The sequence below is a fragment of the Wyeomyia smithii genome, chromosome 1, assembly GCF_029784165.1.
Source record: "Wyeomyia smithii strain HCP4-BCI-WySm-NY-G18 chromosome 1, ASM2978416v1, whole genome shotgun sequence".
Taxonomy (NCBI): Eukaryota; Metazoa; Arthropoda; class Insecta; order Diptera; family Culicidae; genus Wyeomyia; species Wyeomyia smithii.
The window spans coordinates 181,314,954-181,339,643 of record NC_073694.1 but is presented as its reverse complement, the minus strand read 5'-3'; the positions used below and the strand labels follow the sequence as shown (position 1 = coordinate 181,339,643).

Below are 24,690 nucleotides of genomic sequence, written 5' to 3'. Positions count from 1 at the left end.
TATTGTTGTAAGCTGTTAATTTATTCTGTTTCCAAATATTGTTTTTTTGTTTAACATAGATTTAAGCTTTACTAAAAATTACTCACATAAATAAATAAAGTTACCCCAATAATTAGGCAACGATAATTTGCGAAAAAAAATGTTTTGTATTGTAGCCGCTTGTAAGCCCCTGGGTTCTCCGTCGGTTGACAATCTGGGAATAAAAGAGGCCTTTGGAGCCCACCCCGGAACGTGCAGACCAGACGTTGGGGCTTTTGACGTGGTTCCAAAGAGGCCATCAGAAATCCCAGAAGGCGGCCACACCTTACAGGCGGTTACAAAAATAAGAGGAGCAAAATGTACCGGAAAAACCGCAACGGCAAAAGACGGCAAAATAGTCCGCACTAAAAATATTTAAACCGATAAAGAACCGCTAACAAAAGAACAACCCTGACACAACGCCACCCCGGTGTAAACCGAATCAAGGAAATATGTCATCAAGATTGCTGCATCCGGGTGAAGGAAAAGAGAGAGAGAGAGATGAAGAGAGAGGGAGGTCGAGGATTGGGAGAAGGTCGATATTAGAGTTCGAACCATCAGAGAAGACACATGCAAAAATTTGAAAGTGAAAAGCTAAAAAAAAAGTATAGTTGTCGAGCAGAAGAAGACGATAGCGCCGGCTGTCTTCAAGTGGACCGGATTGCATCGTGGAAGAGGACAAAACGTGGAGAACTCGGAAGTGTTCCGTGCGTATTACCAGGCGGTAACCGTCGTCAACTTCTCTTCGCCACCCCGACCAGGAAAACATCTGAACGAGCCAGTTCAGCGGAATAGCGATCGTCGAGACGTCCCCAGAAGGAAAACGGCGAGATAACGGCGGAACGTGGAAGCGCCGCCATCATTGGTTGACCGTTGATGGGTCAAGGTACGTACCTCTCTCCCTCCTCCCCTGCATGTCGTCGATGGGCCCCAACGCGTCGTGAACGGTACCGCATCATGAAAACTTAAGTCCAGAATAAAGAAGTAAAATGAACTTTTCTCTTTAATATTAAATTAGAGCCAATCCCTTATCCGCTAATCTTTCGTTGGTCCGCTTTACCTGATTGAGAATGGTTTCATCGCATAGTACTGAGTCCCCCCCGAACACGCTACGACCCTGAGAACGTAAGGGTGAGCCAGCTGGGCAGTGTGAGGCAACTCATACTTACAACTTCTGCAAAATCCGCTTCGTGTAGATCTGCTCTACACTACTGGGGCTTGATATGATTCAGGTGACGCGTGCGTGCTTCGACTTGTGATTTCGGAATGCCTTTATGGACACGCTACGGTTACTGCGACGATCAGCCGGACTGGAAACGTCAGTTCAGATTGGATGACATTTGCGTTGAATTGAGTTGAGTGAAATCTGCACTGAAAATTACACAGTTTTCCCAGCAGCAAAAGCCAGAATCGATTGAGCGGCTCTAATGGAAAAACATAAAATAGACCATTAAAGAAATTAACGATTGCATCGGAAATCAGTCGTCTACTGACAGTTGGATCCGATTGCCGAGCGAACAAGAATCGGCAGTTTGTGCCCAAATCGAAAATTAAAAATGGTTCTCGTCGTTATTATTCCTCCTGCTGTCCGTTGGAACAACGATGGAGACGTGCCTCCATGTCGTAATGATCGATCTTTTGTTTTGTTTGTACACTCGTTTGTCTGCCACCGATTTACAGTCGGGCAAGGATCTCGGATCTCGGATAGCGCGAAGGCCTGCCTCCTTACGGTGAAACATCAATTGTTTATAGGGTTCAACTCGGAGGCACTTTATGTAGTGTGTGCATGCAATTAAAATTCATAAATGCATTTTCCTTTAGCACGCTAATGAAAACTGCGCAATCGACGAATCCATTTTTCATCGAATCGATTTCAGCTGTTTAGTTGGTAATGTTGCAACCAAATGCTTCTCTAGGCAATTACTCAAATGGTCTTTGGAGGTGTAGACTTACATATTCAGATAATTTACACCCATCCCATAGTTCTCGAGATATGCAGAAAAGGGAGGATCTTGGACTATCTTAATCTACTTTACCGGACCCGAAGAACGCCACAAACAAATTTTCACGCCAATTGGTTGAGTAATTTCCAAGCCTATGAAGGTTAGAAAGACAGAATTGACTTTTTATATGTTTAGATATTTCTCATACAATAAATGGGGGGAGGGGTATAGTTCTAAAATGCGACTTAATTAGTCACAGCTGCTTGGTTGTGATTTTGTGCGGATGAATTTTGAATGGAACTCACGCGCACCCATGATGATGATGATCCAGAACTTCCGCATGCAAACCGTGAAGCCTGCGAAGCGGCTGTGTTTTGTTTTGCTCGCCTGTTTCTTCGCGTAGAGTAATTATCGTCGATTTTTTTGCACGCTCGCGTACGACGATTTTCGGCCCGAACGCTTTTCGATTGGGCCATTATGAATTCCAGCATGTGCGAAATCCGTGGTCTGTGAGTGGCGGTGCTATCATGTGTATAGCTTTGTACATCGCAATATTGTTTCTCTCTCGATCGATCGATTCCTCCACAGTCAATGACTATTGTCAACAATCTAATGCGACCGCGGTGCGCTTGCATTCACAGTTAGTCGCACCCCAAGGGTAACGCGGCCATTTGCATTCGAACGCGGGATTGGTCGTAAATCCGTCCCCATGGCAGAAGGTTGGGTTAAGTTTTGATTTGCGCGATCGGCACGTCTTCTGATCTAAAAGCGGGAGGCAATGCAACATTGCACGCTTGCACCGAGTGACAGTGACCGACCACCCACCCGAATGGCACCGAAACGGTTGACCACCCAGTCATTCCAGTAGTAGGCGCCATATTTTCATGGCAACACGGATATTTTTTCGGACATTTTGTGCTGACAAACAAACAAAGTCACCTTGGACGGGGCGGCCAACCAAAGACAAACAAATCGCTGCGCTGAAGTGCGCATCATTTCCTTATAGAATCGCGATCATGTTTGTATTGTGATGCGCCATCGGCAGCGCCAGTGTCAGTGTCAACTGTTGTATCAACAAAACACACTGCTGGTGGCGCTAATCCTGCTGCAACAAACCGGGCTCACGACCTTTACCTGCTGTGATCATGCGTAGCCTACTTGGCTGACGGTTGTCAGATGTCAAATGGCCGTTCAACTTAAAATAAACAGATGCTAAACTAGGTGTTGTCGTCATTGGCACATTAACTTAATCATTGAAAGTTTGATCAATGTCGATCGCTCTGGGTCTGAAACGCATCTTGACAAACAACCTGTTTCGTTTTGTTATGAAACTGATCAACCGAAAAAGAAAAACGAGCCGTTCATTATTGCTCTGCGGCACACGGAATGCGATATTTTAACCTTGTGTTTTGTCTGATCGGTTCGGAGGGAAAACTAAACAGTTTGAGAGCATCTTTCCTCTGCGGCACAGTCGAATGATCGATCCATTGTTGCTTTTGTTGCGCGTGAAGTATGCGTTACCAAACGTCAATCAATGCGTAATCGATGAAAATTGTTGTTTTACCTAGCTTTATGAAAACGATTCGCCCAGAAGTGCAACCGAGAAAGCCTTGGTCTGTTTTGAAACCTTACTTATGTGAGGTTTTATTCTTTTTTCTGTCAAAGTCAGCTTTTATTGATTAAAATATTACGCTTTGCGAAATCAATCTCAACAATCTCAAAACCGTTACCCTAGGTCATCTCATCATCGCTTCCCCGGATTCGAGCGTCATGTGCACTTGAGCACTCCAATAATAGGCACCTGAATCGCCTGACTCATCTTGAGGTACTGGGAAAATTACACAATTCGCCGGTGTCAACGTCGTCTCCATCGTCGTCGTCGTCGTCGTCGTCTCCGTTGTTCGGCCAGAAAAGGGCCATAAATAATAACCTTTAGCAGCGTGTGCCAAGCGGGTCCGACACAGAAAGAGGTGTTTTCGCGATTGGTTTTAATGACCCCTGGTGCTCTGTTGCTTCGGCAGCAACTCATACTTCCAGCCTGCGACCTACATCGTTGTCGTGCTGTGGCTGTACGGAGTGACCATCGATCGGTTAATGGATTTGATTACGAATGCGTCTTTGATCGCTACGGGCTGACCTTCGTCCGAGCGTCGGAGTGCGTATATGCAAATGAAACTTATTCCTCCTGAGCTAAACATCATCCGTACAGAATAAAAGCCATAATTATGTTAACTTTAATAAGAATACCTTTTTAATTATGAGACCCATAATTTCCATGATTCAATGGATAACCTTTAAGTCTCCTAATTATAATCGACCTAAACTAGATCAAGGTTGGAAAAATTTACTTGCATTTCAAATTTCGCTCAACAGCACTTCAATCTGTATGTTGAAGTAAACTCGCTTCTGAGTACCATCGACTCCAAACCAAACATTGTTTGTTTTGTTTTCGCTGTTCGCTGGTAATCAACAAAGTGCGCAATTTTGCAATACACCGGCATCGGATTTCCTGCACTAAGCGCAAAATAATTCCGAAAAAAAAGGTCGTGAATGAATTGCAAGTGCACCGATACTGGGGCCTTTGAACGTGGAATCTGATGACGGTCTAAAAAATGTCTGGGTAAAAGGAGCAATGAACCGAAAGTTACTGAGTAGTAAAATTTACGATTTGACACATTAGTTGTTGTCATAAACGGTGACACAATTAAGTTGAATAATCTTAATTTGGCAGAATTTTAACTCATAGTGATAATGTAGAATTCATTGAATGGACGTCAAATCCCCTTTCAATTGATAGAAAACGTTACATGCTAGCAATCAGCGAGAAAGCACACGCAACAAAATAACCTGTATTGTGTTGCAGCTAGAAACGATCCTTTTTCCTTTTCCTGTTCGATAAAACCAGCTAACATAAGATGCAGCGCACTTTCGGTTTCGCGACAGTTTGTTCACGCTGTCGGGTGTTGCATATTGCAGCTATGCGGCTGGAGGACAGCAAAATTCAGCTCATGCTTACAGACGAATTGCTGCTTCAGTTGAATTTCTACCCGTCTTTGTTAAGACGTTCCAACATTTTGATTGAAGTGTATTAAATATTTTTGAAATTTTGTGCAAATGAGGAGTTGAAGTGCTACCGAATTTTAATTTGCACATATATGGTAGGGAACATATTATAAGCAGCTTTAGGAGCCATCTGTGTATTGAGACGAAATACTCGAAATGTGCACGGTGATATACAAACATGAATATGTCAATTTGTTAATTATCGTCTTCTTTATCAGCACTTCGTTTCAGACTGTAAAAGTGTTTTAGCAAACCTTAACAATAATCAATAAAAGTTTTCAATCAAGGGACACTATTCCAATCACACCGAACCTATTTTAAGCAGTTTGCATCTGTTTTGTAGGGTATTTTCAAAGATTTTTTTTTGTGTTGAACGGTATTGTATTTATTTGTAAAACAGCTATTTAATCGTAGTGTTCGTCCTAGTCATTGAAATGGTCGATAATGATCAAAATTCAAGAGTTTGAGGGCTGTTTTATTCGACTGATTCAAATAGGCGCCACTGCTCAAGCCGTTTCTTACCTTAAATACGACATCACTATCTATTTATATAGCTTTACTTTGCCCGTGCTTGATATAATGATGGAGTTCACGTAGGTACAATTCATGGAAAAGTTTTTGTTAGAAATTTTTCTTTCCTTGAGAGTACCCGTTTTGAAATGTTAAAAAAAGTTGTAGGCAATTGAATTTTCTACCTAAAAATAAACGAATTCAAATGGATCTAAATAAATTGACTGCTGTATGAATCTGATTCTAATTTAAGTTCGAATTTGAGGAACAAAATATCTCTAAAAGCTAGTTAAAAAACTCGAAAAAAGATCCCAGATGGAAAAAAAATTAGTTCAGAATAATGGAAATTCAGTTTCTGAAGGTTACAGTAAGTCAAAAGTGATTGAAAATTGCACAAAAAATGATTCCAAATTGAGCTCAGAACTACAAAAAAAAAACAATTTTGAAGTCTAAGATCTTAAACTAAGCTAAGAATTACGGAAAACCATTCCTATACCCCTCTAAAAGCCATCGTCTAAAATGAGGCCTTCAGTGGTCTAGACACCGAATTTACGAGGTTTGTTTGAATGTAGAACCCGATATCAATAATCTATAGAAAAACTGCCTTATTGGACCACTGTGCAGAGGGATACCCGGAGCCAGAATAACACCCAGAGGCCAAAATTGACTCCGCATGTCATAGCTAATGCGAAAGTAGAGCTCTATATACGCCAATTTATTTCCAGAGAGGCGTTTTGATTAAAACAACATAAACGATCGAATACTGGTAATTCACTCATATGATTTTTTTTGACTTCGTAGAATTTCAACTTCGTAGAATTATTTCACATCAGTCAGATAAGACGAACGAAAAATTAATGACTTGTTTGATGAAATCATCGATACTTCGCTTGAAGCCAATTTTTGCAGCAAAAAATCACGAAGAAAAGAAAAAAAAATAATCAAGAGTATAAACTTGAGACCCACAACTCTTTTACTAGACATATATGATAAAGTGTACCACCAACATGAATCCAACGTCTTGAGCTTAACCAGCAAATAGAAATCTAATTTTCGTCACTCGCGCTAAGCGTTTCTATTTTTGGCAGTTATTTTTATCGGCAACCCGACAAAGCAACGACGACATTGACAGTGTGCAACGAAAAATCTGTAAATGTCGCTTAACGAAGCTATTAATCGGAGTCAACTGCCACTTCATCCGGGTCCCACAATTCTGCAGGTCAATATTGACTTCTGTTTACAAACACAACACATCGCGCGGCAACGGCTTTGATGACAATCGTTCAGACAGCGGGTTCAGGAAGTTGAATCTTTACCAGTTTTTTCCCTTGTGCCGAAAAAAATGTTCTCGGAGGTCATAAACAAGAGCTTCTTTCAATTTTTCAACTGACAAACTAGGAGCGTTGCTCTTGGTCGACCTACAAAAGTTGGCTAACAGGTCGAATTCTAGTTTGTTTCACACTAATATATTCTACACTGGAAGGCCGAAAAGTCTACGTCTTCAGTTATAATTCATAAATTAGCCGGCTGTTTGTGATTTGTTGTCTTTCGGGTTTCTCCCACTCTGTCACACTCGGTCAGTTAAAAGGTTTCCATTCACTGGATTCTAGAATTAGTGTCAGCACAGATAACAGACATCCAAGATAGAACAAACAACTCCAGAAATCGTGTGTAAGATTTCAAATTCTTACTCGTTTGGAATGCTAACGACATCTTCCTGCAACTTGCGACTTTAACCAGTTTAGTGATGGCAGCGCTGGTTTACGGTCAAAGCTGCCAGACGCATGAAAATTTTTACAGATTATACAGTCGCTGTTTATGCAACGATATAACATAGATTTTGTGAGGTTTATGTATTTATTTTTTCAAACCAACACTAAAACAAACAAATCTATCGCAAATATACAGAGGGATTGAATAAAGAAGTCGATAATGCACACATTACGACTGCTCAAAATTTCTACATTTAAAAACGGCAACCATTCTCATTGCGATAATATCGATAAAAGCTGGAAAACTATCGATTTTATCGAATCATTGACCACTAAGTGTTCTTAGCGCCACAATACTGCGTATTGCGACATGCTAAAAAACCGTTGCGTCTTTTTACACATGAAGCAAAGTTAGCTTGGATATCTGTTATCTGTGGTGTTAGTGTTTGACATAGTAGTCCGTGATTGGACTAGTTTATAACCTTTAAATCCGATTTCCGCAGGAAGAAAAAACAATTCCGATAAATGTGCAATGAACTGTAAGTCATGATCTGATTGAATACACAGAGATGGCGGCAGCGACCGCCATTTTTTGCTGATAAACTTATGTTTGCTCGTTCACCTGAAGCCAACAACTAGTAAAAAGAATGACCGTTCTTTGCAAGAGCCTGCTACATATACAGTGAGGCCAGACTATTTAGGGTTTATTGAAGCTTTGAAAAATCTCCTCAATTTTTCAATTGCATTTAATCAAGCGGGACGATCGTGATTCGGTGCGAAGTTTTTGAAAACAGTGTTCGTTTTGACTAAACGAACTACGGCAGGAATTGGCACCTATCTGATTTAGTAACTGAATTATAATTTGGCTACTTTCTTTGGTCATTTCCGTTCACACAACATGCAGTCAGATTAGAAGGTATCCTAGTCTAACATATTTGCATTTGTAAATAACCTCTCTAACTGCGCTTTTGAGTGCGCTTGAGTGTGGGCATGATCATTTCGCGAGTTACGAGAAAAACAACAGTCTAGTCTGTCAACACGTTTAAGTGAAACAGCACGGAATCCAAAACATTTTTTTTTTCATTTTCTTGTTGAGTTTTTTTCATTTTTTTTATAACACAATACTCGCGAGAACAGTTATAACAGTGCCATGGTACGGGGAGTTACTCGTTTTATGTTGATTCTTTACGAAACATTGTTTTTTTTTTTTTTTTTTCAAACGAGTACTGGCATGTGCCCAAGAAACCCCTATGTTGATGAGAGAAATTTCTATCGCTTGCTTTAGGAAACCAATCTGAGGTCCTGTGAGATAAATCATTTCACACAACATGGAGTCAGATTAGAAGGTACTTGTCTAGCCTAACATGGAACATAAAATTTGAAAGCATCAATTTTGCATTTGGCAATAATCTCGCGGTCTTGAGTGTGGGCATGATGAGGTTGTGAATTCCGAGAAAAACAACGGTCTGTCAACACGTTAATCGATCGATCGGCTGCTGAGTTTGCACTTTCTGGAAAGTCGAGCAGTGTTACGACAAAGCAGGCTACGACCTGCTGTTTATAACAGTAGCGGTTCTCTGACTAAGCAAAGCTTGTGTCAACTATAAGGCAATAGAGATATTGTAATAGGGTTGAAATGAAGATGACAAACAGAAAAGAGGTAGCCAGAATCTTTTACGACGACTCTCGCAATCAAATTCCAGTCCGAATCTATGGGATGTAAAGATCTGACAAAAATTTGACCGGTTTAGAGTTGTGTTTGATTCGACCGAAAGTCGTAAAAAAATCGCTTTTGGCCGGATTCTCCCCCATTGACCGGTGTCCTTATCAAACCGGTCGTGATCGGTTATTACTTTGTACATTGAGAAGAAAAGTTGTTTTGTCGATTCTGCCACAAAGTTTAACCTTAAAATTATTTGTCATTTATCGTAAGATGTTTCCAAGTGTAACTTGAGAAGAGATTGACAATATTTGCTCGAGAACACAACTCGAAGGAAACTTACACGCTAATTATTTGTGCTGACAAAACGAGGTACAGGATTTAGCTGTAACTGAGTGAATCCGTGTTTTCCATTTTAATGCGATCATTGCATTGTAAGCTGTAAAGTGTGCATTCGGTAAACAGCACTGCTAGTTTTATTATTTACCTGCAAACTGTTTCTTAGGAGATGATTTCAGAATAACAGCTTAAAAAGGTCACGTCACTTGGCATTTTCTTCTAAACTAGGCGATGGCAATAATTTTTATTATTAGTTTTGCAAAACTTCGATGATCGGATCGATGAAACCGGATTCACTCGAACTTCTCGGTCTTTAATGTACGCAGATTCGTAGAAACTACTTACGACAGTCCCGTTCGCAACTGGAGGCCTGTTGTGAGCAGTCAGTGTGGATCGGTGACATTTTGTACTTCAAAACGGCATCATTAGTAACGAATCGACGAAAAATTTGCATCCGACAGCGACTGCGGCGGTGTCTTTCGATTATGTTGCGTTGCGCAACATAGATTACCGCATAGATCGCCCTCCCTATCGTGTTTAATATATAATCGAAATGATAAAGTGCATCAGGAATTGCCTATTCGGAAGCTCACATAATCGAAAGTCGGGTGCGTAGCGCACCCAATTTGGCTGGAACCAGTTTCCACTTCGGTCGGTGCGCGGTCACACAAAGTGAATGTTTTTGCCCCAGTTGCAAGGGCAATTTCGGCTGATTCAGCTGTTGGCTAGCTGCATACTGAGGGCAGCAGATTTAAGAGAGAGAAAAAAAAAACAAAAGAAAAGATTTTATAAACCTGTACAACTGTAAACGAGTTTTTGTCATTACCAGCCAAACTTAAGTCCACTTTTTTTTCTGTTGCGCCCTTGAAGTTGCGTCATATTGAAATGGAAGTTGTTTTCCGAACAACATAAAAGCTTTTGCATTTGATCGTTGAAATGCTACTGAACCAAATAGTTTGCGATTTTGATTCTGTCGGAGGTTAGTTTAAATTTCAATGCCTTGGCAAATTTTCCTTCGTCGCCGAAAATAACTTTGATCGTTCGTTTCGGAAACAAACAACAGATTAAACTGTTGCGTTTATAATTGCCTGTTCCGGTATTTACTTCGGCGTTGTTCTGGTGGAGCTCGTGACTAAAAATCGCACACTAGAGATCCGGTTGCTAGTGGTAATCACTGCAGCGTAGCTACAGCCTTCGATATGGAGGAAAACCTCCACGAGGGGCGTTATGGAGCCGCGGCGCCCAAACCACCGTGACCGATATTTGGTGGAAAATTATCATAAAGTCCACCCCCCCTCCCCCTCCTCATCATCATCTATCAAGGAGGTTTTGTCTGCTGCTACAGGGGCGTTTGTTTTCGTCATGATAAATTCGATTCGAAGCGTGGTGAATTCTTTGACTTTTTATTACAAGATGGTTTATTTTTTACGTGTTTTCGGAGTAAAATATTTCGTCAGCATCATTGAAAGTTTTCAATTGAGTTGATTTATCACTGAAACAGAATCAAATGAGTTGTAAAATATAATTTTAGCCCCCCCCCCCCAAAAAAAGAACTTTTTCAAAAATAACAATTTTCAAAAATCTGTAACTTTTCAAACGTTTAACCTTTTTCAAATCATTTGGAGTTAAATTGAAGATAATTGATAGGCCTTTTAAGGAAAAATGTCAAACTGTACTTTAAATGAAAGTAACTGTGTTAAAATTATAATACAAACCGTATTTTGGCGTTTTGGGAATGAAAGGCGCGCACAAATAAACGAGGGCAATTGCAAACCCTGCATGAGAAGCACTGACCCGATTACATTGGTCAACAAAGGTAAAGCTCAAATTGGAAACAAATAAAAGATTATTAAATCATTCCTGTGAACTTTGGTGTCCCTAGCCAACATGTTTCTCGGAGGCATGAATGAGTTTTCTCGTAAACATTCTATCTAGGGCAACTGTTTTGAGCTTTTGTCGACCAGAGTGCCACTGGCACTCACGAAGCCCGTTGCAAAGCAGATCTATATGGACGAAATGGATTTAACCAGGAGCGCAGCAATCCATTCGACTTTTCCCGTCACGCGACTAACAACGTTTAAGGCATAGGAGTCCGCCGAGCATGGATGGCAACCAACCAGGAGCGGGAATTACGCGAACTTAGCTTAACATACACGAAGACATGAAAATGTTAAATTTATATAGAGTTATAAGAATATGATTCATATTTACATTACATCCTATACAAGTGGGGGCGGATGTAATGGTAAAAAATATACAAGACACTCAGAACTACAAAAAACGCAAACAAAAGCAGAAAAACTCAACAACAGTACTCTCTAATGTGGTTCAAAATGGTCGGAATCTATTACAGAAAAATAAAACAAACAAGAAATTTATTTCAAATTACGCTCACGCTGTTTAACTAGTCAGAAATATAAAAAAATCCACAGCGAACGCAGACACACATTAATTTCGAGGTTAGGTTAATAACAAGATTAATTTTACAAAATACAGAAATAGTTTCAAAATAGTCTCTTTATCATAAAAATATCATCATAGAAAACTCTTGAATAAACCCAAATTATGCATGGAATCAGTGATGAACCCATTAAAAAACCAGAAAATGTAAAAAAAAATAAACGGTCGCAAAGGAAAGAAAAGATCAAATAAGAAATAGATCTCAAATCATCCTCAAAACCACAGAAAACCACTTCTAAACCTCGGATAAATCCACGAACATAATTCTAAACTAGAGTTGGAATCAGCGTTGCAAAGCGAGCAAGAAGCAAAACCTTTCTCCTCCTTTCTGCTTGAGAACGAGACATATGCTACGCTTCTCAAGTCTTTTGCACACACGCTTTCGAGATACTCTTTCTTCTTCATGCATCCCCCTGAGTAGCAGCAAGTACGCACTGACACGCAAAAACTCTTTTGTATTGCTACTCAGCGACTGTTAAAGAAGGCGCGAGTTCCTTCTAGTGAGTAGGAGTCCTCGACTGAAATTGCTCGGCTAGGAGGAATCCTCGAGAAACTGTGCTTGAAAACGAAAATGCTTTCTTCATCTACTCGGTTTCGCTTCGTGCACCGACAGCCGAACGTGGGGGAAGAATCTGTGAAGTATCGCATATTGGAGCGTGTAGGGCATCGGACTGCTTTGGTAAGTTTTTCATAGTAGCCCAAAAAATTATTCATTGTAAATACATCATTTTTACATTAAATATCACTGTCCAGAACCATGAAAAATATTATTTTTGCCATTTTTACCATGAAAAAGGGGGTTGTTTTGTATCTTAACAGCATTTTTCCAGGCACTTTTCCCATACATTTAGAAGTCACTGACAATGTTTTTCATGGTGAAAATATTGTCAGTGGTTGATTCAAAAAACAAAAAACAATGTTAAAACATGGCAATAACAAATAACGTTCGCAAGCTGACAGTAAAAATACCATGGTTTTTATGGTCACAATAAAAAATATTGTCCATTTACTGTTCTCATCACAAAATACATCGTAAATTTTTTTCGGGAGTCTAATGCAAAACCAACCGAAGCAAACCGCTACCGAAGTAGTCTGTTACCCTATTTGAAATATTTTTTTTTGTCCCTCCACAACTATCGTCATGCATCTTGAATAGTCAGCCTATACAGCAGAGAGCAGTGATGGAAACGAAACGAATATGATGCAATCGTCGTTAATTCATCACTTGTGCACTTCACGAAGTGTACAGGCCGCGACTAAACTTGAATCCTCTCAACCCATAATGAAATGATGATATAGTGCATAGGTTTCTGGGAGAAAACAAACACATGACTAGACTACATCAGCTCTGAGAAGCGATTCGATCGTTGCGTTTGTCTCTCCATAGGCCGATAGTTAGGGGAAGAAAGGATAGCAACAGGAGAATATCATGTCGCCTGAACCAGGGGGAACCTATCTGTCAAATATCGTGAAACCGTGACCAACACATTTGGCAACAAGGCGTCTGTATGTTTTGGATTTTGTCGTTTTGATCGAAGTAAAATGGAACGTTCTCTTTTAACAAAACTCGAGAAATCGCTGAAAACTTTTATTAATAATGCGTTCCGTAGTGAAATTTTGTGACAGCAACAAGTTTTTAACGAAAATTGGTGATGTTTTATCGTCACATTGGTAATTTATCAAACGTCATGGACCAACAAACTTCATGGACCAGAGTTGATCTGCGATAACGCACACATATATGAAATTTAAGCGAGAGTAGGAGGGCATACACTGTCATTTTCTTCCTTTTTCTAACAAAAAATCATATTCATGAGTCAAATGAATAAGGATATAACAAGTTCTGATCCCTCTGTGTAACAGAAACGAATAACTTCATTTAGCGAGTTGTGCACATTGAGAACCACGTGTTGCGGTGTACACTAATGAATAGAAATATATCGTAAAGAGGAAAGCAAAGAGAGTGCACCAGCACCGATACTTTGTTTTTCGCATACTGACGACGATTTCAACGCATCGTAGGCTTTTTTTATGTCTATTCATTAATCGCTAGAGGTGATTTTGTTCCTTCGCTGCCAAAACGGGCGAGCTGTATAATTTTGCATTGCCGTTATCCGTTTGGATGTTGACAGTTGCCTCAACGGTGAGTGCCTTGGCGATTCGCTTGCATAAAGGTTCCCTAATCTTGAAACAATTGTACTCAGCTGGTTGTGCTCGCGAGAAGGGGACTACTCCAGGGATGCCACATATACAGATTTTTCTGTATTCTACAGATTTTTGAACTAAAAAAGCAATACAGAATCTGTATTACAGAATTAAAGATTATTGTCAAAAATACAGATTCTACAGATTTTTTTGTTATACCGACGAACTGAAATCAATTTCATGGTTAGAATTCGATTACACGATTGTCAAAGTTTTGTGAAAAAAACCTAAATGAATCCACCTAGCGGTCAGACCCAGCCTTTCTCATTCAAACTTATTATTTGTTTAAATAGATTTACACGAACGCTTCAATCCAATGAATGTATATTCACTCTTTAGGTTCTAAAAAATTGATGTTGTAATCTATACATATAAAAATACAGTCCGGTCTGTCTGTCTGTCTGATCCATATAGGCTCAAAAACTACCGAACCGATCGACGTGAAAATTTGTATGTAGGAGTTTTTGGTGCCGAGAAAGGTTCCTATGATAGTTTGAGACCCCTCCCTCTTCTGGAAGGGAGGGGTCCCATACAAATGAAACATAAATTTTTGCACAACTCAAGAACACCAAGCAAGTAAAACCGAATTTGTCATGTGGATGTTTTAAAGAGTAACAAATATGTCCATAATAGTTGGACGCCCCTCTCTTTTCTGAAAGGGAGGGGTTCCATTAAAATAAAACACAAATTTCTGCACATCTCGAGAACTAATCAACTAAATGGAACCAAATTTGGCAGGTAAATGTTTTTAGTGGTAAATAATATGTCCATAATGCTTTGACACCCCTCCTTCTTTTGGAAGGGAGGGGTGCTTTACAAATAAACACAAATTTCTACACATCTCGAGAACTAATCAACTAAAAGGAACCAAATTTGGCAGGTGAATATTTTTAAAGGTAACAAATATGTACATAATGGCTTGACACCCCTCCCTTTTCTATAAGGGAGGGGTCCCATACAAATGAAACACAAATTTCGCACAGTTCAAGAACCAATCAAGAAAATACAACCAAATTTTGTATAAGAATGCTTTTAGAGGTAACAAATATGTTCCATAATCGACCTCAGGCAACATTTTGGATTGTAAGATGGCAACATCCGGTTTCTGGAAAACAACCAAAAATGGCCGATTTCCACCCAATATAATAATATCCGGATCTAAAATGATGCACAGGAGCTCAACCACAGGACCACAGATACCATTTTTTTCCGGTTTCAGAAAAACAGCTGACAATGACCAAATACCACCCAATATGAGTATCTCCGGAGCCAGAGTTTTGGTAACCGGTAAGTTGCGTAGAAGTCAGTAGCTTCTTAAGGCTTGTAAACTAGGTAGGGTCGTTTATCCCGATCCACTCCGCGAACCTACCAAGAACAATTCAATTACGTCTGGGAAAGAGAACAAGAACAAAGCTTCAAAAAACTAATTCGTCTGGCAGGGCACATCCACACACTTGCTCACTTCGACCCGAAACTAAAAACTAGAGTCGTGGCAGACGTCAGAGGGCAGTTTTCCTACAGTTCCGAGAAAAGCGTCCAAGGGTCGTTGCGTACGCCAACAAAAGCTGATGCACAAGCAGAGAAGAAACGTTTAACGCTAGTCTAGGCCATGGAACGCTTCCAAGCTTGTTTGCCTACGTCATCGCCTGAGACTTCAGGCATTCAACTACGAGACCGTGTATCGTAAGGGGAAGTCAAATATCGCCGATCCACTGTCCCGGTTGTCACGCCTTTCTGAGATTACATCCGAAACGTTATAGATTATACAGCTGTTGACGGAGATGAAGTTGAGATGGCTTCTGCTAGTGAGAGAATGACTAGAAAAGGGATGGATTTACACAAATGATATTCCGAAGCCCTATCATGCCTTCCGAGCTAAGTTCGAGAAGGTTGGAGATTTGATTGTTAGAGGCAGCAGATTGGTTATGCCTAGAAGTCGCAGGCAAAGACTTCTTGAGCTTGGCCATAAAGGACATCCCGGAAGATGTAATTGTTGGAGTCCAGGAATAGACGAATAAATTGTTCGAATGGTCGAGAGATGCGCAGGATGTCGACTGGTGAGTATACCATAGCTACCAGAGCCTATGATGAGAAGAGCTTTACCTGAAAAGCCGTAGGTTGACGTGGCAATTGAATCGGGTGATTATTTGCTGGTAGTCAGCGATTATTTCAGTCGATACAAAGAAGTCGAGATTCTTAAGAAGATCACTGCAAGCGAGACAGCTGAGCGTCTACAAAGGATTTTTGTGTCACTTGGGTATCGAAGAACCATCACTCTCGACAACGAGCGTCAGTTCGTGAGCACGGGTTTCGACCTTTATTGCAAACAGAAGAGAATTGTGCTTAACAAGACTGCTCCGTTAGTCAAGCTTCCGATTGGAAAGCTGATTTGAGTGCGTACTTTTAGATGTGTTATGCAATGCCCCATCGTACTACAGGAAGAATCAACAACGGAAAGCTAAGTCGTTAAGCCTATCACACGCTGTATTGACTCTCACATTGGCTCCAATCGGCCTTCCGATCCGATTGAGTGGTGCCACGAAAATCTTTGGATTGAATCAACACGTGAGCGAGAATGTGGCGATAGCCATAAAATTGTATCGCAAACCAAAACTCAGATAGAAAAAAAAACTGCAAGCGGTAGAACAACTAAAAGATGGCAGAAACCAGATTTACTGATTTGTCTGTGAAATGCAGGTTTTCGGAGTCCGTATGCAAAAATTTTTTTCGGGTTTCTTTATGTTTCCCAAATTGTGTGCAGAATTTTACAGTTTTTTCGATATCGACCAATCTACATCAGTAAACAAAGCTTCGATGGAAATAATACCGACGAGTAAAAGTACATTGTGTTAATTTATGCCCATAGAAACCAAAAAAAATAATGAAAAATCTGTTTTATTGTCAACATTTGTGGTTCAGAAACAGTAGGTTATCATTTGAGCCATTGCGGAACAGAGTGGTCTAAAGACCATTTTTTTCGAAAATGAGTTTTTTGCATAAACCGCATCTACTCAAGAAGCTGAAGTTGGGAGATTAAGAAAATTTCGGAAAATTGAATTTTAAAGCAGATTTATTCCGTGTTGAAAGTTTGTCCGAAACAGAATGGCCGTTTTGTTTCGGAACAGAGTGGTCTATGTACATAAATCGATATAATACTATCATGTAACACGTAACATGTAGCATATTACATGTGATAAGAAACATGCCACTTGTTTTGTACATGTCACACGTGATATGTAACATGTTACACGTAATGTAACACGAAAAGTGTAACATGTAAAATATTATATAATATGTAATATCTTGTGTTACATGTAATGTTACACGTGACATCTTACATGTGACATGCTATATGTATCATATAACATGTGACACTAGCCATTTTATACGATTTACCGTCATTTTCTTTGTCATTGACCGGGTTTGTGTACATAGACCACTCTGTTCCGAAACGATTCGAGGATTCCAGTGAATATATATATGAAGTCAGAGTGGTCTATGTACATTGGTGAGATAAAATCACCGATTTCGCAGAGAAACTGTTAGTTTTATGTATCCCAATGTTAAACCACTTCATAACCATTGTATTAGAACATTTTGTTTGAAAGAATCCGTTGAACAGAATTTTATTCGGAGATTTTTCGAAAATTGCTTCTCCTGAACAATTTGCTCGATGGCACATAGACCACTCTGGTTCGCAACGGCTCATTTTATCATGTTCAAGTGACCGCAATCGTCAAAAGTAAAAAAAAAATGTACTAGAAAAGAAACAATCACATATCTAGATTCAGAAATTGAAAAAAAAAGTAAAAATTTGAAAACCTTGAATATCAATCAAATGTACGAAAGTGGAAAATTAAAAATATATTTGAGTAGTTTAAAATCAAACTTATAACTCCTTAGTCGTGAATCGAGTAAACTGCAAAATCTTGTCATTTTGATAAAAATAACAAGATACAACGGATACAGTAGTAAGTGATCATGAATCGAAGAGTTGAAAATCTAAAGTAAAATATTATATAATTAAAATTGATATATTCGTGAATAAGAATTCCAAAGCAGAAAAAAACATTTAAAATGGAAAAACGAGAAACCGAAAATGGAGTCAAAATTTAAATACATTTGGCCGTTCAAAATAGTATCAATGAATATGAATATTGATTAGAGAACTCAAATAAATGAAACATCATCATTCTTTGAAAAATCATTTTTAACACTCTTCTCAATTCTTCTCTTCTGTCTGAATGCAGATTGAGCCTTGAAATCAAAATCGCTTACAAGGTTCAGCCACTAAACGTATTCTCTTATTTCTGGTGCCCGACAAGTGTGATCGAAATCGAAACAAAACTGTGCACCGCGTGTTACAACAACCGTCACCTGTCAAAACAAGAAAGAATTTAATTCATACACCCGAGCCAAAGCGCCAGACAAGACGTTGGCCATGGGCAAAAGGTCCGAAGCGAAGGTTATGAAAGCATAACTGAATTGTACCTTAAATTCGTCCAACTGCAGCCGGGCAGCAGTGGTTCAACACGTGCCGGCGCAAAGGTCAGCGAATCTCGGCTGCATGTAGGAGCGGAAACAGGCTCTTAACTATTCAATATTTGAACGCTTATAAATGTTTTTTTTTTTGCAACGTCACTACGCTGCGCTTTGGCGGGAGTTTTTTTCTCTCTTCTGTCGAAGTGCAAAACATTCCGCTCGGTTATGCAGATCCAGATAATAACCGATCGATCATTCGCTTTTATACCAGCCTCTCAGTCGGTTTGATCTCTTGCACAGTTGAAAGTTTAGAGCAAGCTTGGGAGCAGCCTGCGGCCTTGACGGATCCACGATTCGAGGATCTACCACCGCGGCAAATTGGTAAGTGGGCACTGGGATCTGGGTCAGTAATTGCTTCTTTTTTTTGCTCAGGTTCGGGGTTCATAAATGCAACCGGAGAATGTTGTTGACTGATGTCAGATTCGTTAGATTTGCACGCTTTGTTTGGTCATCGATGGCGAAGCTCAGCATGTGCGTCGTGTGAAAATAAGAACGACTAAAAAAATCATTAATTCGAACAGGCTTGTGTTCAGGAGTGTCCAATCGAATGCCGTTTGACTCTATGATGGAGGTACATTTTTAGTTGCGCAACCTTACAAGCGGGTCAAATCGAATGATGAAAGGAATATGGTTTTGAAAAATCGAAATTCAATTTATTAGAAGGGTTTTTACCAGACCGATGTCATGGCTACTGTTTCCTGAAGCTGCCGCCGATGATGATGACGCTAATGTTGAAAATATAATCATAAGCTCCGTTCATTGTGCCGCATGAGTTACTGTACAGATTTTTTTCGTGCTTCTAACTATATTGAATTTAGGGCTATCCAGAACGTGTTGAAACATGTTTGAACATGACCATTTGTGTCCTGCACAAAATCCATAGAACGTTTAAAACAAAACAGTCGTTCTTCGCTTTTTGCATTCCTACACACCACTTGCAGCAACAGTTGATCTCGCATGGACGGAGCTTATTCGGCTGTTTCGCAAGCGCTGACAGCCTTTTGACGGATAATCGAGCCAGAGAGCCAGAGAAAAACGGCTTCAAGCTAAATGTATAGACCGTTCCGATAATTATAAATACACTTACGATCAACCGTCATTTCAAATAAAGTGCAGTATTCAACCAAACGTTGGCTGCGTCCTGTTGTTTACATCCAAAAGAAACAGATGCTGTCATTTTTTCTAACATTTAGTGCGAAATTTTGAAAATGCGTGGCCTTTCTCCCGAGCAAAGAAAGCGAATTGTGCACAAATGGGATTCTATATAAAAATTAGCCAGACAAGGTCTTTCTATATAAAAATTAGCCAGACAAGAAGGTATTAGTGTCGGAGCAGTGCGGAAGTATTGTGAAGAGTGTACATTTACTGATGGCCCAAGACGTGGTAGAAAACCCGGGCCTCTTGATCCCACAATGGACAAAAAGGTTAAGGAATACTACAAGCGGCATCCTTCAGTATCAGTACGAGATTTGGCGAGAAAGCTTGCAAACTCGGCGAGTAACGTTATGCGTGCCAAGGGAAGAATGGGTCTGCAGACCCGTCGGAAGCAGAAGCAGCCAAAACGAAATCCAAAACAAGCTGAATCTGTGAAACCGAGAGCTCGGAAGCTATATGACAAACTTCTGACCAAAAAAATTGGGTGTGTTATCATGGATGACGAAGCCTACATAAAACTGGACTATAAGACTCTGCCAGGACCGCAATTTTATACATCACCGAAGGGAAAGGATGTCCCTGGACCAGTGAAAGCCATTTACACCGAAAAATTCGGCAAGAAGGTAATGGTTTGGCAGGCCATTTGTGAATGTGGGAAAATATCTCGTCCATTCATTACGAATGACACAATGAATGGTAAAATTTATGTTAAAGAGTGTTTGCAGAAAAGGTTGTTACCCATGGTTAAGCAGCATAACAATCCTCTAACTTTTTGGCCCGATCTTGCTTCCGGTCATTACTCTAAGGATGCACTAGAGAGGTATTAAACAAATAATGTCACATGTGTCCCAAAGGAGATGAACTCTCCAAACTGCCCTGAAATTCGACCTATTGAAACTTTTTGGGCTTTGACCAAGGCAAAGCTGAGGAAATATGTCAAACCAGCGGACAATGTTGAAAAATTTAAAAAGATTAGCTTGAAGTGGTAAAAATGTTCGGAGAACACACTGTGCAAAAGCTTATGAGTAGTGTCAAAAGAAAAGTTAGAGAACTCGCGTATCCTACGAAAATTAATCTCAACTTGAATTGAAACTGGAAAGAAAACACTTATTATCTATATTTCAGAATAAAATGACCCGAAAAATCCTGTATTTTTTGTTTTATTCAAGAAAGAAGATGTATTTATAATTTTCGGAACAGTCTATATGGGGATGACGTTCGTGACAGGGATGTGGTTTTTACCCACAAATTAAAAAAAAAGAAGTGTAGAATGAAAGCTAGTTCACGTTTAACGAGGGTAACGATCAAAATTATATAGCATTATGAGAAAACTAAAATGCCGCCATCATCCCACGTTTCGATGAAAAGCCTGAAGAGACAAACACAAAATCCAATCCCCTTACGGTGTTGATGTGACGTAACCCTGACCCAAGCGCAAATCAAAGTCTACGAAAGCAGCCTTTTCTGCATAATTTATTCAAAACGTTACGATTTTAGTGAGCCGGTTCTGTCACGATCAACCGAAAATTTAAAACAGCCCCGTGCCTTACCTTTTTGTTTTCTTTAATCCTTAGTAGGCTGTTACACGTTAACGATTAGTAACTTGTTTTGACGCCTCAACGCAAAGCTTCTACTACACACACAGATGCACACTGTCACTGAACAATTTGCATTCGAATTTTGGAAACTTTTTCACTTCTCGATCTTTGTTCTGCCCGTAGATCCAGAGTTTAACAACAACAAAATCACGAAATTATTTCATTTTCCAAAAGCTGTTCACCAAACACTCAAAAACACGTTTTTTTCCGCTCCCTGGGGGTGAGTTTTTTTTCTATCCCCGTCCTGGACACTGTCCTGGAATCCTGTTGGCTCGTCCTGTCTCTTCAGTTGTAACAACAAACACTACACGACAATGCAACAGCACAGCGACAGCAGCACGGCACAAACAGAGCAGCGCGCTTCCTCCGAATGCACTTGACTAAGCCGAAAGATAAACGAGAAGTGAGCTCGGCGCCACTGTCGCACTGGAGTTTTATATCGCGGCCGAGCTCACGATTCGCGAGCGGGAACGCGAATGTCGCGCGACACCCAGCGAATATGCTGCACCTTATGGTAGCCGCTCACCGATGATGACGACGAAGACCGGCTTGACTCGGGGGCTCAGTATAGAAGTGGGCTGATAATTAAAGCATTTATTGTTACATTTTATGATTCCGCTCCCATTAGCTAAGTGATAATTTACGTTCTATCTAGCAACTTAGTGAAAGTCATTATTTACCGCTCAGTTAAATTTACTTAACTTAGTTAGAAACATACAAACAGTGTAGAAGTAATGAATTTTTTTACTTCAACATTGTGGTAAGAAATTAACTGGACACTGTTATCATTTTAGTAATAATGTTGCCCAAAATATTATCATAGAAGGGTTCAAATTTAGTGTAGGAAATTCATCAGACAGAAAATAGAAATAGCATCTTTCCAGTCGTGAATTGCACAATGCGACCTGTTCAGTAGTTAATGTCTGGACCCTCTTTTAGGTTTAAAAACATCTGTCAAAAGACCCTTTTCCCGGTAGGATAACGGCGTACCCCAAACGCTCAAGCCTGTTCTGTTCGCGAGTGTACGATCACCGATTGTCCGCCCCATTCGAGGCTCAGTTTGTGGTGAAACGACCTACCGGTTTACCGTAAATGGATCCGGTTTGTGCTGCTACCTTGCAGCCACTAATAAACGGGTCTTTCTTCACGAATCGCATCAAATGCCTTATGGTTTCCTTTAGGCAAAGGTTTTCGTCGATTTTTTCGCCGATTTTTAATGCGTCCAGTAATCTTTCACCGCACAGTAAAAATTTCTATGTATTACACGTCGCGAACAATATTTTCTCATTTAAATTTCAGCTACTTCTGACGTAAACAACGATTTTGTTTGAAAATTATGTGCAATACCACTTCAATTTGCGTGGAATATTGTGGAATTTTTAATCATAAATGATTCGACATAAAATTTCCTTACTGTGCGAGAAAAGATTTTTTGCGTGTCATCCTTGCGCAGGGGCCATGCTAATCTTCTCTGTATCGTTCCAATTTTAGTATATGTCCAGCCGAAGCTAGGACGAGAAAAGATTTTTGACTCGTTTAATTTCAAAATCCTAAGTAACTCCGATATCTTACTAATTTCATTGCCGTGTTGGTGTCAAGAAAATGCTTTTCCTATCCCTCAAAAAATTCATGCTAAATGCAGTGTAGAGTTTACGAAACAATCAATCCCAAACCGTTATATCAACAACAAATGAAATATAAAACTTAGACACTAAAAATAATTCTCAAGCTTTCTCGGTTCAATCTCAATTTACTGAAAATTGGGGCATTTGCAAACCATAATTCAGTAACACTATCAAGATTTCGAATATTATGTGCCGAAATTCAGTCAGGTTGAATCGAGATTTACGAAAAAAAATCACAGGAGGGTTGTGTGCAAAGCCACGACCGCGAGGTTGAAGTAGAATACTTTTACACAGCTCTACTTACGGCTGCACATTAACCTACGGCCGGGCGAAACGGTTCACGCCGCTTTTCGCGTTTAGCCTGGCAGAGGCCTAATGTGCACGGCCAACACAATAGAAAGGTGTTTTCACATTGAAAATTAGACACGGCTTTACTGGAGTAAGTGTTGGCAAATGCATCTACCGCTAATACCGCCGCTATCGTACGAAAGCGCTTCGTTTCATGTGGGGAATAATATCAACAACGAAAAATGGCGCGTCTAAGCACACCTGAACTGTTTCGCCATGCCGCTTCCATTTACTTCCTTATAACATCCGCCTCATGGAAGTGCCGGCTGCACTTACCGCTGAGGCTGTTACCATACTGCTACTGGTACCCAAAACTATTAACTCTTCAAATTAAGTGTTTTACTTGTTCTCAAAAGAACAATTGTTCAATTCCATATCGGATATAATGCAATCGCAGCTCTGTAATATTACCGACAGTAATATTCTTCTGAACAAAATGATCCAACTTTTCCATTAGATGAAGTGCCGGCTGTTGTACTGCAAAAATCTCGCCCGATCGCTCGCATTGGCGTTCGTTCTCAGGCAGAGACCTGAGACGTGGTGACCAACCACAGGGCAAGTGATTTGTTTAATTTGAAGGCAGCCACAGGCGCAACCCGCTGATATATTCTGTTACCGCTGAGTGCTGATATCTGCTGCTGCTGCTGTCAACGTTGTGGACGGTCCATCCAGCTCACCTTCCGACTAATGAATGTAGCTAGTTTTCCAAAAAACACTCTTTTATAGCCGAAGGGTGCTACGTAATAGGCTACGCCTTTCAGTTCAGGTTTACCATTTCCTTATGTTCTTTAGACGAATTATTCCACAATTCGCATTTGATTTTTGTATCCAGCGAATAAACACCGATGGTGCTCTCACACACGCAACGGTTTCAACCCGTATCTTATTGCGGTTTGTAACACCAAGCGATTTCGTGCGCTCGCTGTTGCGTGTTGCATCATGTTGCAATTTGGCAGCTGGGAGACGATGAAATTCTGTTAATGCTGATTGATTGAATCGACTTCATATTAGCTCTGCATAGTCGAACTAACTGCTTTTGTGAATGCGTTCTAACAGGGCAGTTTGTTATTCAAAATCGGTTATGGCGATCACAGCCTTTGCACTGTCCCAACATTGGGGGGTTAACTCAATGAGGTAAAAATTAGACAACTACAACAGAATTTGATTGCATCCCGCACAGAATATCTGCTTGTGTTGATGCCTGAAAATTAATAACCTTCAATTACTTATTTATTTGCCTTGAAAAAAAAGCATTTTGCGGTTCAAAATCGGTTGCTAATTACAACCTTTGAGCTGCCCTAACATTGGGGGAATTAAGATACACCGACAACATGCACTGTGGAAGCCATTTCACATTCAGTAAATTAGACGGGTGCGACAAATTTAAATTGCTAGGATGCAACACAGAATGCTTGCTTGCGTTGAAAAAAATTATTAACTTTCAATGACTTGTTTATTTGCCTTGGAAGAGGCATTTTGATGTTCAAAATTGGATTTCCTGATGGCAATCTT

At 40.0% G+C, this 24,690-nt stretch overlaps 1 protein-coding gene and 1 pseudogene across 1 annotated transcript in view; both read right to left on the bottom strand.

Moving 5' to 3' along the window:
• LOC129719067 (elongation of very long chain fatty acids protein 7) overlaps nucleotides 1-21,598 on the bottom strand; it is a 51,869-nt gene extending 30,271 nt beyond the window's left edge. Inside the window, exon 1 of the mRNA XM_055670429.1 lies at nucleotides 21,158-21,598. The gene's annotated coding sequence lies outside the window, so the exon portion shown is untranslated. The remainder of the gene's footprint in view (nucleotides 1-21,157) is intronic.
• Nucleotides 21,599-22,627: 1,029 nt separating this feature from the next.
• On the bottom strand, nucleotides 22,628-22,720 carry LOC129719243 (U6 spliceosomal RNA; annotated as a pseudogene).
• Between the last annotated feature and the right edge of the window lie 1,970 nt (nucleotides 22,721-24,690).